This window comes from Engystomops pustulosus, chromosome 8 (assembly GCF_040894005.1).
Source record: "Engystomops pustulosus chromosome 8, aEngPut4.maternal, whole genome shotgun sequence".
Classification (NCBI taxonomy): Eukaryota; Metazoa; Chordata; class Amphibia; order Anura; family Leptodactylidae; genus Engystomops; species Engystomops pustulosus.
This window is the reverse complement of record NC_092418.1, coordinates 19709927-19725164: the sequence shown is the minus strand read 5'-3', so window position 1 is coordinate 19725164 and position 15238 is coordinate 19709927. Positions and strand designations below refer to the sequence as shown.

Sequence of the window (15238 nt, the reverse complement as noted above, 5' to 3'; positions counted from 1 at the left end):
AAACCCATGATGATATAAATAAATGAATACAACAATACTCAATGTCATTAGTCACACAATGGAGCTTCAATAGTTGGATTTTCTGATTTACAAAATGTATGGCCTCTCTAAAGTAGGTGGAGTTATCACTAAGATGGCTGCCACTGAAAACTACAAGTTCCATGATCCTTTAGTTCTCAGTAACTCCTCCTACCTCTCAGGCTCTGCTCCCAGTGATGATATAACAGACTTTCTTGCTCTGTTACCATAGTAATAATGTGCAACTGCCATCACCACAACACTGGCCATACTGGATGCACTGCAACCAACTGACTACAGCCAAACATAGTGGTGATCACATGACCTGCCCAGGCAGGTGTAGGACATGTGATGTGGACATGTGACCAGCGGCCATCTTCTGTTCTTCAACGGACCGCGCGGAGGAAATCTACGGACTGATTAAAGGGCCAGTAGCATTTTGATTCTTCATTACAGTCTATGTCATAAGCATTTTCTGCTAAGGGGAGCAAAATTTTTAATAACAACTAATTACATATTAGCTCATATTTTGAGTACCCATTTGTATATGAATTATGCTGATTCCTGGAATACCCCTTTAAGGTTTCTCTGTACCGGAAGAATGGAGGGACCAGCAGGATGACTTCCAAAGATAATGCACTTCTGTGAACACCTTCTCACTTTTTCCGCAGTTGAATATGAAGTGTTTCTTTAAAAAAAGCTGAAAGCAGCATCTCTTAAGGTACCTGGGACTGCAGGAAGATTTGGTGCATTTGGTCCTGTTTGGTGTCTTTGCCTGAGTGCCCACAGAAAGGGCTCAGAGTGCCACCTCTGGCACCCGTGCCATAGGTTCGCCACCACTGGGATAGGGGATAAAATAATGTCCATTCAATGTCTGGAGCACTGAAAATGTCCCATTCTCCAGAACACTCCGAGAAGATGAATAAGGCTGGAGATGTCTATTTTCTGTGTGTCTATTTTTGGCATATTTTCTCTTATAGACATATAGTGGGGAATTGATCAGCACCGGCGTATGATGGAAGCCAAGCTCCCCCCTAGTTGTGGCAGATACATCAGGAGGCCTAGACCTCCTGATCTATCTGGTTGGCTGTGCTGCCAGGCAATACTATGTCAGGTCCTGTATGGCATTGTTTTGTGTAAAAGCCTGTAAACATTTGCAACACCCTCGCCGATGCAAGGCAGAGCTGTGTTTGCGAATACGTCCCACCATGTAGCTTGCAGCCTGTGTAGGGTCTGATCAGCCCCACAGCATGTCACTACATCACACTAGATAATACAGGGGAACACTGCAGTGGTAGAACCTGCCTGGTAAGGCAGGAGTTAAGTGTTTTGTGTGATGTCATATGTGTCAGCCAATCACACTTGTTACACTCTGTTTCTGTGAGCTGAGATGTAATTGGAGGAGTAGCCACCACCTGACCAGAGGGAGTAACAAAACCCCTGTTCAAGAAACTTCTAGAGTGCAGTCAGACCCAGGAGTCTGCAGAAGCAGACTGGAGTTAATCCAGTACAGACTCAGAGGAGTCTGTGCAGCTAGCACACCAGACCAAGAGCAGGTGAGCCAGCTCCCTGCCTGAAGAGTGGAGCTAATAGCTAGTTAGTGAGGAAAGGGGTATCATCCTACCTTTAAGGGTGATCCCTGAAGCAATCCAGGATAAAGCTGAAGCATCCTTCCAGGACACAGCTACCTACCAGCCTGCCCTTTGCATCCAGGCTGATCTACATCCTGTGGCTCCCTCCAACTACATCTCCAGTACTCCACAATCCTGTTAAGGCACGTTGCTACGGTTCCTGTCGGTTCCAATAAAGAACTGTAAGTTGTTTTTGTTCAACGTCTGCCTCCGTCTGGTCCCTGCTACTACGGCTGCCATCATCACAGGCACCCTGTCCACCACACAGAGACTCATACTCTAGGCACCAAAGGGTTGCCCCAGGGAGAACCGCTATAGCAGCCTCTCCCTCATCATTTCTTGCCAACACCACCCTGCTGGAGACCTGCCCGGCTGTAGGACAGCCCTCCGGTTCCCCATACCAAGCACCGTAACACTAGCGTGCCTAGGCCGCAACCGCCAGCCACTCAGGTACTGCGGGCCCCGGCTGACTCCAGGCCCCAAGAAAAGGCTAGGCCCCGGTGGGGGATGTTGCACATTCACAATTGCCTTAGAAAGTGCCCAGGCAGGAGCACCTCACGGAAGCCCACTCCGCTGCCAGCAGCGCCCACTTGGAAAAATAATCGCAATTACTAGCATTTCACAAGAAATTGAGATTATCTCAAGACTTGTACGCCACTCCCATCCATCAGATAATCATCTCTACCTTCCAACAGTCCCGGATCCAGCAGGCCAGTCCCAATGTTCTGTCTCTACAGAGCTAATTACAGTAAAAGCGCAGAGTGTCGGCAGCATCCTGCACTATCGCTTTTCCTCTGCTTCTGCTGTGTGTAGCAGAGGTGGCAGGTGACATGTGATGATGCCATCCCTGACTGCCACAATTCACTGCTACACATAGCAGAAGTAGGAGAGCAGCAGCTAGGTAACAGGGAAAACAGTGTTTATTATATTACTGTGGGAACACAATAAGAAGGGAAGCTGCTGGGAGGGGTGGGGGGTGGAATAAGAGGGGTCGCTGCTGGGGGGCAAAATAATATGGGGATCTGCTTGAGGGTGAGCTACTGTGGGGGTGCAAAATAAAAGGTTGGGAACTGTTGGGGGGCACAGTAGATGGGGATCAGAGGTGGAGATGCTGGGGGGGATAAGAGGGGGGCTGCTAGGGGGCAAATTAATAAGGGGAGCTGTATTATGAAGGGGAGCTGGGGGCATAAGAGGGGTAGATGAAGGGCACTATGTAGGAAATAATACTGTTTGGGGGTGGAGTTACGGCCAGAGCAAAATGTGTGGCTTAGGGAAAAATAAATTTCCATGTCGCATATAGTTAGCCACATATTTTGGCCCTCTCCACAACGAAACTACCCTGTGAAAAGGAAATAACAATCACACTTGGGACTACTCCTTTAAAAAAAACTTTATCTTTAACACCTTAAAGATTTCCTGGAATTTTTGGAAACCCCATGAGGGCAGAGATGGCAATAAAAAAGCATACTTACCATGCTTTTTTGGTTTTGGCACTGTGCTCAAACAGAATCTGACAGTCACAGGACCCATCTGACCTCAAATGACTTAGGGGTCAAGCAGATTGATTTAGCCAAAGGTATCCCCCAACAGGGGGAAGGGAGGAGAAACTACCACAAAGAATAAATAAAAGAATAAATCGTTATTGATGAAATATTAAAAAAACATAATATGACACAACATAGTACAGAAAAGATGCTAGGCACACACAGCGGTGAAACACAGAAAGATTGCAGTCGTACACCGAGACAGGATGCGGAACATTGTGAAAAAACCTTACATATGTATATTATTACAATTGAAGGAACTGGGATGAAATATGTGAAGCCCAATGGAAAAACATACGGGTCAGTCTGATGAGGTAAATACCATGCCTAAGTGGCAAATGAAAAGGGTCTAGGTTACCCGGGGCTGTATAATTGCCAGTCCTTACCAGATAATGGAGTAGATTGTTCCACTGCCCGGGACGACTGCACGCCCCGACGCGCTTTTCGGCTCCAACTGAGCCTTCGTCTGGGGGTGAAGCAGATTGAGCAGAAGTTTTGCCAAAGATGCACCAAAATCCGATCCCGTGCGCAAAAAACCCTTCTAAATGCGGCGCACATCAGAAATCGTCGAATATTCCGACGATAGTGTGGTCCGCAGACCCTTAGTAAATGAGCCCCTTTGTGTCAATTCTTCACAGTTTTCTAGATCTCTGCTTGCTGTGACTGTATTGAGCTGTCCGCTACACTATGGAGGAAGCCATCGTATCTGCCCACTTGTGTGAAGCAGCTGATTGTCGGGGTGTGCCAGGGGTTGTACCCTCATTGATCCCCTATCAATGACCTGACGTATGGATATGTAATTTTATACCAACACAAACATATTTACTGTCCTTTTCTGTTTGCGTGAATAAATTACACATATAATATTTTTATTTACACCTCGACTGTTTCAAATGGGTCCATGAAAATACGGAATAACGCGCTATTTCCACTCTGTTCCCAAAGACTTGGGAACTCCTTTGCTACCCAGTACAATCCATACATGACTCTGTAGGTAGGGCGCATGTTCTTTGTAGGCAGTAAAGGTATTAGAGGCTTTGCCACCTTAATGTCGGGCACAGATTAGCATTGTATTTGCAGTAATTTACAGAGACTAATTACATCTTGCTGCCAGCCAGGCTTCCTTGGCATGGGGGGCAGTTTCTGCCAGTTAAGTCACATTCTTATGGCCCTCTGCAGTATCAAAATCACTTAGTCCTGTTCCAGGAAAATGCTGAGCGCAGACTTGGCAGAAGTTCAGCTTCGTAATAACCAGGAGCATATGTTCTCTTTATTTTTCCAGTGAGGCCGGCCACAAAGGCTGGAGATCACAGAAGCGGTGGCTTGTACTGGACAGCGCCATATCATCATTATCCATAGAAGAAGGGGTTAATAGACAGCGCACTGCCTACAAGAATGGCCCCTGACAGTGTATGGTAAGTGTCTATGCTGGGCCCGGTCACTGCCCACCTCTGCCAGTCATGCCCTGGCACCTAGATCCATGTGAAGGTATGGTTGGACATGTACTTGGTACAGGTATAAGCTTTTACATAGAAATATCTTCCAACTTTCCAAAGGGGGAAAGAGGAACGTATGAAAATTTTAAGGCCCTATCCCACACTCCTTACCCCATCATGGACAATGCAGACTTATCCTATCCCTCACTTAAAATAACCCCAAACTAGAGTTATACCCCACCCCACACACACACACACACAGAGGGCACTTCCCACTGCCCAGGATAGTGGGACAGACCTAGAAATCCAGGACTGTGCCGCTGAATCTGGGACGGTTGGGTGGTATGCATTATTAGACATACTGGAATTAACTTTTTCAACTTGAGGGGTGCAATGGGGCCCAGGAAGGTCTATAAGACAAATTTCTCCCATATAAGGAGATGACTACAATAAACAATACATACAATAATAATATTGTAAAATAGTTGGGTTCAGCAGCCATTGATGGGACATAGGAAACTCACAAGATTTCATGAAGTTTTATGTAAATGTTGCTCAAGCTGATTGGGCAAATCTGTAATTGGGGAGGGGGAATCATTAATGAGTTTCAATGCATAATATGGAACCGAGCCGCATTTACCATGATGTGTCATTTATAATACCGCTACCCACTAGAGACCCCTTAGGCAACAGATAGCGGTGAATGCAGAAATTTCCATCACTACAGCAGACTTATTCCCCCAGGTATTCCTCTCTATGCAGGTAGGGACTGTGCTATTAGTATCCATGGTTCGCTCCATAGTAAGATACATGAGAAGAAATTGCAATGGACTTACATACCGCTGAGTAGACCATAGGCATTAGCCAAGGAGACCCAGGACCTGACATCACAACCTTAATGGGGTTTTCTTTAATAAGTGTATATAAAGCTTAAAGGTAGGGCCGACGTTAGGGACAGTAAACTGGGCATATGCCCAGGGCCCCCTGTCCTAAAGGGGCCCCCTGCATGTGGATTGTTGTGGGCAGAGGATGTATTTCTCCTTTAATATCCCTTGGTTAAATGCCCGGGTAAAGATGCTGATCATCCATCTCCTGTCTTTATATATATCATCTATCCGTCTAGATATATATCTCCTACAATTTTTCTATTTCCTGTATATATATATATATATATCTGTATATACAGTATATCCTATATCCTATGTATATGTCTAACCAATTATCTATCTAGCGTTTTGTGTACAAGATAAAAAGCAGCCCTCCAACACAGGTAGAAAGGTGGTATCTTTATTCCATAGTGATAAGTGACGACGTTTCGGCTGGGTAGGAGCCTTTCTTAAAGGGAACCTACCACCACGAATCTACCTATAAAGGTAGATCGGGTGGTAGCTGGATGTATGGGACGTGAGGAGAGCTCTTTTTAGAGCTAATCCTCACGTCCCCGCTAACTTTTGGGAAACTTTATTGACCGAATATGTAAATTTAGTTATGCGGCTACTGGGGCGTGGAGTAGCCGGCACGAGGCTACACAGCGCGGCTACTCCACGCCCCAGTAGCCACATTACTCCTCCTACCCTGTTGTGTGCGGCGCGCAGCTACGAGGAGCTGCGCGCCCTCGTCTGACAAGCCGGCTACTGCGCATGCATGTGTAGTAGCCTCGTGTGTAGCCTCGCTGTGTAGCCTCGTGCCGGCTACTCCACGCCCCAGTAGCCGCATAACTAAATTTACATATTAGGGTAATAAAGTTTCCCAAAAGTTAGCGGGGACGTGAGGATTAGCTCTAAAAAGAGCTCTCCTCACGTCCCTTACATCCACCTACCACCCGATCTACCTTTATAGGTAGATTCGTGGTGGTAGGTTCTCTTTAAGCAATGTGTACAATGAATAGGGCAGATATTTATACAAAAGGATAGACGGGGTTAATAACATAGCACATGCAGTGAGTGCAGTCAGGTGGCTTTTGTGTACATACTGTACTTGGAATCCTCTGAAGTTTGTTACATTGTATCAGAACTAATGGAGCGTCAACACTTTGTGGAGCAGCCAAGGAAGTCAAATGTCTTATTGTGAAGGTATTTGATTGTCTATTGCAGTTGTCACCTTTTTGATGCACCCTATTACATTTATTAAGTACTGTGATATATACAGGCAGTCCCCTACTTAAGAACACCCGACTTACAGACGGACCTGTGTTTGTTAGTAATTTACTGTACTTAGGCCACAATAAACAGCTATAACAGTTATCAAAGGTGCAATTTAGCTTTATTGTTTATCCTGGTTCTTATGACAATTCAACATTTTCAAAATCCAATTGTGACAGAGACCAAAAATTTTTTCTGGGGTTACAATAATAAAATATACAGTTCCGACTTACATACAAATTCAACTTCAGAACAAACCTACAGAATCTTGTACGTAACCCGGGGACTGCACTTTATTGTATTATGTATGTATCAATATTACAAGCACTTTACATGGTTAACATGGGGCGTCTGTTTGAGGTCATTTTTTTTTTGTATTAATATCTGCCCTATTCATTGTCACATTGCTTGAGAAAGGCTTGTACCAAGCCAAAATGTTGTTATGACTATGGAATAAAGACACCATTCCACCTTATATCTACCTGCGCTGCTTTTCCCCTTGTACATATTTTGGAGGACCTATTTGGCCCTGGTAGCTTGCACCCGCCATTTTGTTACACTTCTTCTGCTGTGCTCTTTCCTCAAGTATCTAGTTTTTTCTCTATCTATTTATCTTTATATCTTCTATCTATTATCTACCATCTATCAATTGATCTTCTATCTCTCTTTTTACTGTATCTATTTCTCATATTTTCTATCATCTATCTCGCTACCTATATATAATTTAGTTTATATTTCTGCTTCTATAAATCTATATTTTCTTTCATATTTATCTTCTAACATCCATCTCCCTCTCATCTGTCTCTCCTATATAATTCTCATTCAGCCCCATATTACAGATACGCACCTACTACTGTGTGTAACTACAAAGTGTTGTTATAGAGCAGGGCTAGAGGAGCCTCTTACTGATTGTGACTGTTCATATAATAGTTTTCTTTTGGGACCCCAATTTTAGTTTTGCCCAGGGCCCCATTTTGCCCAAACCAAGCCTTGCTTAAAGGGGTTGTTCCACAAATGACACAGGATAGGGAATCCCTGTCTGTTCTGCAAATCACACAGCTGGGACCCCCAGTGACCACAAGGTTCCTGAAGTGATGCCCATGTGTGACCCCCGCACCATTCACTGTCATGTCACTGTTGTGGCAGCTCCCGTGAACTGAATGGAGCATGCATGTACAGTGTCGGACTGGCCCACCAGAGTACCTGAGGATCCTCCAGTGGGCCCTGGCTCAACCCAATACTGAACCCCAGAGGTCCATCAGAAAACACCACAATTTGGAGGCTGCTGGAGTATATTTCCTGGGGTATAATGAAGAGTGGGCCTCCAGATTGATTTTCTCTGCTGGGCCTTAGGAAACCCAGTCTGACACTGCATGTGTATCACCACTACTCAATTCTCACTGGGGTCCCAGCAGTTGGATCTTCAGCCGCTTATCCTGTATCATCATTCCTTTCTATGACACCCCCTTTTATCATGAAAAAAGGCAACTTTTGAAGAACCTTTGTGTTAAAGGAAATCAACCAGTTGAAAAACACAAAAACACGTAGAAATACTCACCTGCGCTCCTCTTCATCTTGATTCCGCTGCTCTCCGTCAGTAGTCTTGACACGCCGGGATCACCTAGGAAAGAAGGTTATAATTATCAGCACTGAACGCGGGGACAAGATGTCCGGCACTTTGGGCTGCTAATTATGCACGCCCCAGCTCCTCCCTCTTCCATGCTGGGAGCATGGGAGAGCAAGGTGACGTGACACGAGAGGCGTGAACTCAGCATGCGAGAGGGAGGTGACATCACGTGAGAGGCGTGAACTCAGCATGAGAGAGGGAGGTGACATCACGTGAGAGGCGTGAACTCAGCATGAGAGAGGGCGGTGAAGGGGTTGTGCATAATTAGCAGCCAGGAGCTCCGGATATCTTATCCCGTGCTCTGTGCTGCAGATTATAAGTGCACCTCCATTAGTTAGGCCCCTGACTTTATCTGTCACTACATCATAAAACAGGCACTAGTCCACAGTGTACCTATTCTAACCCTGCTGTGCTGCTGACTATTGTCCCCAGTTATCAGCCAGTGCAAAAAATCTTAGCTCTCTTTATGACCATTAATAATTGTATTCTCCTGATGTGTCCGGGTCCTGGTGCTGGGATCTTTTAGACATATATATTTAGATGTTGAATACATACCAGTTTTGGGAATATCCCTTTAACCAGGGCGTTTGTTGAATACTTGAAGTAGCCAGTAGATGGCAGAATAATGTCATGATCCGTGTCCCTACCGTACAGCAAACCATGAAAACTGTGGACTATAAAGTATAGTAAGAAATAGCATGATGTGAAAAACACTCTCCTATATGTAGGTAAGTTGTATCATGGCTGAATGTTTACATATAAATACAATATCCGTATCCTCAAAGTACAAAATGTTTGTATTCAATTGCCAAAATAGGCAGATACAGTCAATGCATCACTCTATTTCTGGATGTGAACTTACCCAGGAGCTTTGGAGACAAACAGACCGATTGGAGGTTTCTGACAAGCTGCCTCCCCCAGTGGTGAAAAGTGGTGGTGAATTAAAGGGCTTTTCCAGGTTAAGATATTGATGCCTTATCCTTTAATATCAGTGTATTGTCCAACTGTTCTAAAAAGCTGATTAATAGAAAACGATGCAGGAAGCAGACAGCGCTGCTCTCTGTATAGTGGCTTTACCAAGTCATTGCAGCCTAGCTACTTTTAAATTAATGAGAGGTGATCAGTAAAACTCATTGGCTGCATTGATTTATGTTCTGTTTTGGATCATTTCTTTTTTTGATCAAAACATTTTTATTAACAGTTTTACATTTTGTAACATTAAGTTGCACACAGACAACACAGTTTTGGATCATTTCTGTGATAACTCATGCTGCCATTGGTTGGTATCTCAGAGATGTAACTAATGACTAATGTGATATAAAGACCCGGTCTGTAGCTCTGAGTCAGTTTTGTTAGAGTTCAGTCTTTAGTCATGATTTAGTCTCTGGGGGTAGAGTGTCTGCTGTTACAGACAGCATCCAGACATTGCTGTTAAAGTAGCAGAGCCAAACGGGCTCCAAAGAAGACAATCCAGCCTAGTGTGACTCATAGGTCCAGGGCGGAGGTATGAAGCTTTTCCTGCAAGTAATAATTATACAAAAACCAACCAGAAAACTGACCTGCTAGCCACCGGAGAATCTCTTTTTGGACTATTTGCATCCAAGCCTTGCCTTGCTTTAAAACCAAATGCCTCCCTTCTGCCACCGTCCAGAGATTGGCCACCTAAATACACCCGGCAGTGCCCCAAGGGGACGATCTACCATACTAGGACCTCCACCTCTTTTTCTGCTGGCCCAGACAGGATTGGATGAGGCCTAAGTTTGGACTAAGTCACCATGACACTGGCTGCAAGAACACCAAGACCCTCAGGTCCTAACCACCTGATTGCCCCCATCCACTGTTGGTCTCCGCTTGGGAACGTTTCACTAATCTGAGCACTACAAAGAGAATGGCACTGTCTGCTTTCTGTTTCATTCTCAGTTTATCAGCACTGAAGTCTGTCTTTATCTCTGAGTCTGTCTGGCTGTATCTAAGTGAGGTCAGTAGAGGCTTTGCTCACCTGCGTGCCATGCAGTTATATAAATCAAGAGGTCATTTGGCACAAACATCAGGAAATTTTCCATAGTCTACTTTTCATTGTGACAGGTCGTGGGTGCGCCTCTGACAGCTGACCACGCGTCTTGGACGTGGCAGGTAAATGGTAAATATTCTATAAAATACTATTTGTCTTCTATATGTAATGTTTATGCTCCGCAAACACGGACTGCAAATACACAAGGTGTGGGCCGATTATTCTCATAGCCCCGACCTCTGGTGGTGAGGCCATGCCTATTCCCATGACACAGTCACACCATCCCCAGCCTGGAATTATGGGGAATTTATAGCCAATCCCTAGCCTGGAATTATGGGAAATTTATAGCCGCCATTCACAATAAGTAATCCATTAGCAAATCCAATTTGCGTAAGCAAAAGACCGTAAACTAAGCCTGACACCTAGAAAATCCCCATAAATTATGGATTTGGGTACAAAGGTATTTAATTCAATAAAAACTGAAATCAATAAAAACAAAACCAAAAATCTATATTGTATCACACAGCTTCTCCTGCTGTATAACACGCTGGACTGTATGTAAAGTGTCTCGCAGGTTTGCTATTAAAGGGAATCACTTGTCAAACATTGATACAGTTGATTTTAATCACAACCGAGGCAATAAATGTGGTTATTCTAATCTTACACATCCATCGTCTTTAGAGAGGTTCAATACCATTTAGATAATAGAGAAACAGTGCCACACTTTTACATGGGCCATGTCTGGTACTGCAGCTCATGCCCTCATCTGATTTGAATGGGGAGAATCCGCAATATCTTCCACAAATTGTGGACAGGTCAAACAAGGATGTGAACGTTGAATAGGCTTTGGGGTCACATCTCACTGCCATGTACAATGCAAAGGTCAAGCTAAGCAAGACCTGTATTCATTCCAGTAGATGCGCTGATTTTTAGGCTGAATCAGTTTTCTTAGAAAGAAGATAAAATCTAACAATACAACTAATAACAACCGTATAGTAATGGAAGCAATTAAAGGGAACCTACCACCACAAATCTACCTGTAAAGGTAGATTGGGTGGTAGCTGGATGTATGGGACGTGAGGATAGACCTTTTTAGAGCTAATCCTCACTTCCCCGCAATCTTTTTCAAATCTTTAATACCATAATATGTAAATTTTCTCAAGCGGCTACTGCGGTGTGGAGTAGCCAGACATGAGGCTACACAGTGCGGCTACTCCACGCCCCAGTAGCATCTCTTCTCCTCCTACCCTGACATCTTTGGCGCGCATCTCCTCCTAGCTGCGCGCCCTCGTCCGAGAAGCTGTCATTCTCCGCATGCACAGAACAGCCGGCCCACGGCTGCGCAGAACTCCGGCTTCTCGGGCAAGGGCGCACAGCTTCAAGGAGCGGCGCTCCAATGATGTCAGGTAGAAGAAGAAAAGAGGCTACTGGGGTGTGAAGAAGCCGAGACGTGTAGCCTCATGTCTGGCTACTCCACGCCCCAGTAGCCGCTTTAGAAAATTTACATATTAGGGTATTAAAGATTTGAAAAAGATAGCGGGGACGTGAGGATTAGCTCCTAAAAGGACTATCCTCACGTCCCATACATGCACCTACCACCCGATCTACCTTTATAGGTAGAATCGTGGTGGTAGGTTCCCTTTAAAAACGCATTGCAATAGCTGGAGAGTGATTTGCCTAATTAAACAGCTGCTTACACCTGTGTTTACAAAACGCAACCGTTAACGCATGTGTTAACATTGCGGTTAACGCATGCGGTTGTTAACGCATTGTTAACGCATGCATTAACATCGCGGTTAACGCATGCGTTTTGTAAACACAAGTGTTAAGAGGTGTTTAATTAGGCAAATCACTCTCCAGCTATTCCAATGCGTTTTTAAACGCATGCGTTAAAGGCGACGTGTGACCGCACCCTCAACTGCAACGTGTGAACGCACCCTGAACCCCTTACTCACTAATTAAATAACTGAGGCGGAGGCTGGATGTTGGGTGGATAAATGGTCACAGGACTGTGTGCACCCTTCTTCAGGACAAAGACCAGAGGAAAACTCACATGGGGAGAGGGACAAGAGGGAAGGAGGATAGACAGACAAAGGAAGGCCATAGCGGGGCTGCTACAAGGCAACATCTTAGGTCTCTCCTTTGATTGCCTATGGGACCTGGGGGCACTGAAAGGAGCACAAGTTCGGGAGAGGCAGAGGCCCGCTTCCCTCATATCTGTCGGTATGCAGTGAATACCTGCTTAGAAAACGGTTTAAAGGACATGTAAATGTTTTTCTGATGGTAGACGTATCCTACTACGAACCTCCTGAGGAAGTATGCTCCAAAGGGTCTGTTATTATGACTCTTTATGCATCGATTTCGGCAATATAGAGTTATAAAAATTATGCTAATCAGTCTGGGGAGGTCTTGTCTTGGTCCCCCCCCCCCGGCACCTGCACTATGTGGAGGGCCCGAACCTGTATTGTAGTGAGGCAGTGAATAAATTATAAGACAAGATGCACCGAGACACTCCGGTGACGTATCCGGTGACGTATCCGGTGACGTGCCTCAGAGCAATTACCGGTGGTAGACAAATCCCCCCCCCCCCCCCCCCCCCGGTGTCCGGTGTCCGGTGTCCGGTGTCCTGTGTCCTCTCCTATTAGCTGTCCTGGGGCTAATGCAATCCTATTCCGTGTGAATCAACCTATAACGTCAAGTACGCTATTGCATTCGTGTCTCACGTATTAGCGCTGGCCAGTAGATACAACAATCCTTATCTGATTGGCAATAAAGCTCCAGATGGCAGACCAGGGCTAGGCCGGATTATTAAATGGTTAGCAATTTAAAAAAAAACTGTATACAAACAGTGACTACAAGAAACTTTATGATACATTTTATCAAATAAAATGGTAACATTATTCTATCTAGTGGGGCATCATCAACAAGTTAAGGGATTATTAGCAGGTGTGCAAAAACCGCTATCCTGGGTACAGTAGGATGTATACTAATGTGACAAAAATTACAAAAATTGCAGTGTGCACCACTTGCTCTTATCCCAATCAAGACTGTTTCCTCAATTTTATATCTATTTAGTAGAATAAAAAAAAACAAAAACACACTGTTATACCGAAGCACTACAATATAGCATGTAAACATCTAATTAGTAGCAGATACACATATATGAGTGGTGCACACTGCAATTTTTGTAGTTTTTATCAAATAAAATGGCTTGGCTTTTTATGCTCCTTCCCTTCCTGAGTTCCTGTCTGAAATATCAGCCAAATTCCTTTTTTCTAGCAAGATGGACATAAGCCCACTGAGGTGTCAGATTAGATAGAAGTCTATGGAGAAGATAGGAGGAGCAGCAAATAACAGCAGAAGCCCACTGAGGTGTCAGATCACATAGTAGTCTATGGAGAAGATAGAAGGAGCAGTGAATAACAGCAGAAGCCCACTGGGGTGTCAGATTACATAGAAGTCTATGGAGAAGATAGGAGGAGCAGCAAATAACAGCAGAAGCCCACTGAGGTATCAGATTACATAGAAGTCTATGGAGAGGATAGAAGGAGCAGCAAATAACAGCAGAAGCCCACTGGGGTGTCAGATCACATAGAAGTCTATGGAGAAGATAGGATGATCAGTGAGTAACAGCAAAAGCCCACTGGGGTGTCAGATCACAGAGAAGTCTATGGAGAGGAGCTTTTGCTGGAGAAGATAGAAGGAGCAGCTAATAACAGCAGAAGCCCACTGGGGTGTCAGATCACATAGAAGTCTATGGAGAAGACAGGAGGAGCAGTGAATAACAGCAGAAGCCCACTGGGGTGTCAGATCACATAGAAGTCTATGGAGAAGATAGGAGGAGCAGTGAATAACAGCAGAAGCCCACTGAGGTGTCAGATTACACAGGAGTCTATGGAGAGGAGCAGGGAAGCAGTGAGTCATAGCAGCTAGATCTCCATCTAACAGCCCACAGTTGAATGTATATGACAGCTATAGCCTGCAGAAGGGAAGACTGCTATAAAATATAGAATACAAGCCATATCATGGCCAGATATATTGTTACACCTCATGTATATACACCGGACTCGTTTAAAGGTGAGGTACACTTTAAGGAGAGGTCGTTTTGCAATAACCGCCTGTGGTTTGTGGTTTGATTTTTTTGTGGGCAGCTTGGGGCGGTGCCATTGGCACACCCTATTGAACTGGCATATCATGTCTCCGCACATGTACTGGTATTTTACATGGTCCGGGCCAGCGGATTGTCCCTTTGTGTCGATCTTTGTATCTTTCAGTCTTCATGGTTATCACCAGGGTCAGTGATCCCTGGGAATATCACATTTTCCGCTGAGTCAGGATCTGTTAACCCCTGCAGCGCTGCTATATATCAGTACTAGTATATGGGTTTCCGCTTGTCTGGGAGTATTTACACACCATTATTGGGCTGTCATGTATGATCTGAAGGTCTCACAAGCACGCGGCGTATAACTGCAGCTTGTCACATTGCTTTAAAACAGGAAATACAAGTTTCTCCAGGGACTTCCTGGTATGTCCTTGTTAGCCTTCAACTAACTGACAGCAAGTCCACTGTAACAGAACTTCTGCAGTGGCACATTTCACAACCTGCGCAGGAATTCATGGGGTAACCAGGTAAAGACAACTCTCATTATCCATTCTCTGTTCTTTGACATGATCATGGACTATCACCAGGACATCATTTTATTTTTTTTTAACTCTTTAACACCTCTGTGTACAGAAGTCCTTTATAAAGACCTCCCTAGGTTATGCCTCCCATAGACAATACATGGCGAATATTGGATCTGAATCCTGATCTCTAGGAGACTGTCTCCG

The 15238-nt window shown here is 44.7% G+C and overlaps 1 protein-coding gene across 2 annotated transcripts in view; it reads left to right on the top strand.

Moving 5' to 3' along the window:
- Window positions 1-4472: 4472 nt before the first annotated feature.
- Window positions 4473-15238, top strand: part of LOC140074826 (hexosaminidase D-like) — a 53718-nt gene continuing 42952 nt past the window's right edge. Inside the window, exon 1 of one of the 2 annotated variants that reach the window (XM_072120042.1) lies at window positions 4473-4608. The gene's annotated coding sequence lies outside the window, so the exon portion shown is untranslated. Of the gene's footprint in view, window positions 4609-14819; window positions 15038-15238 lie in introns of those variants that run through there. The other variant, XM_072120041.1, reaches the window with a different exon arrangement.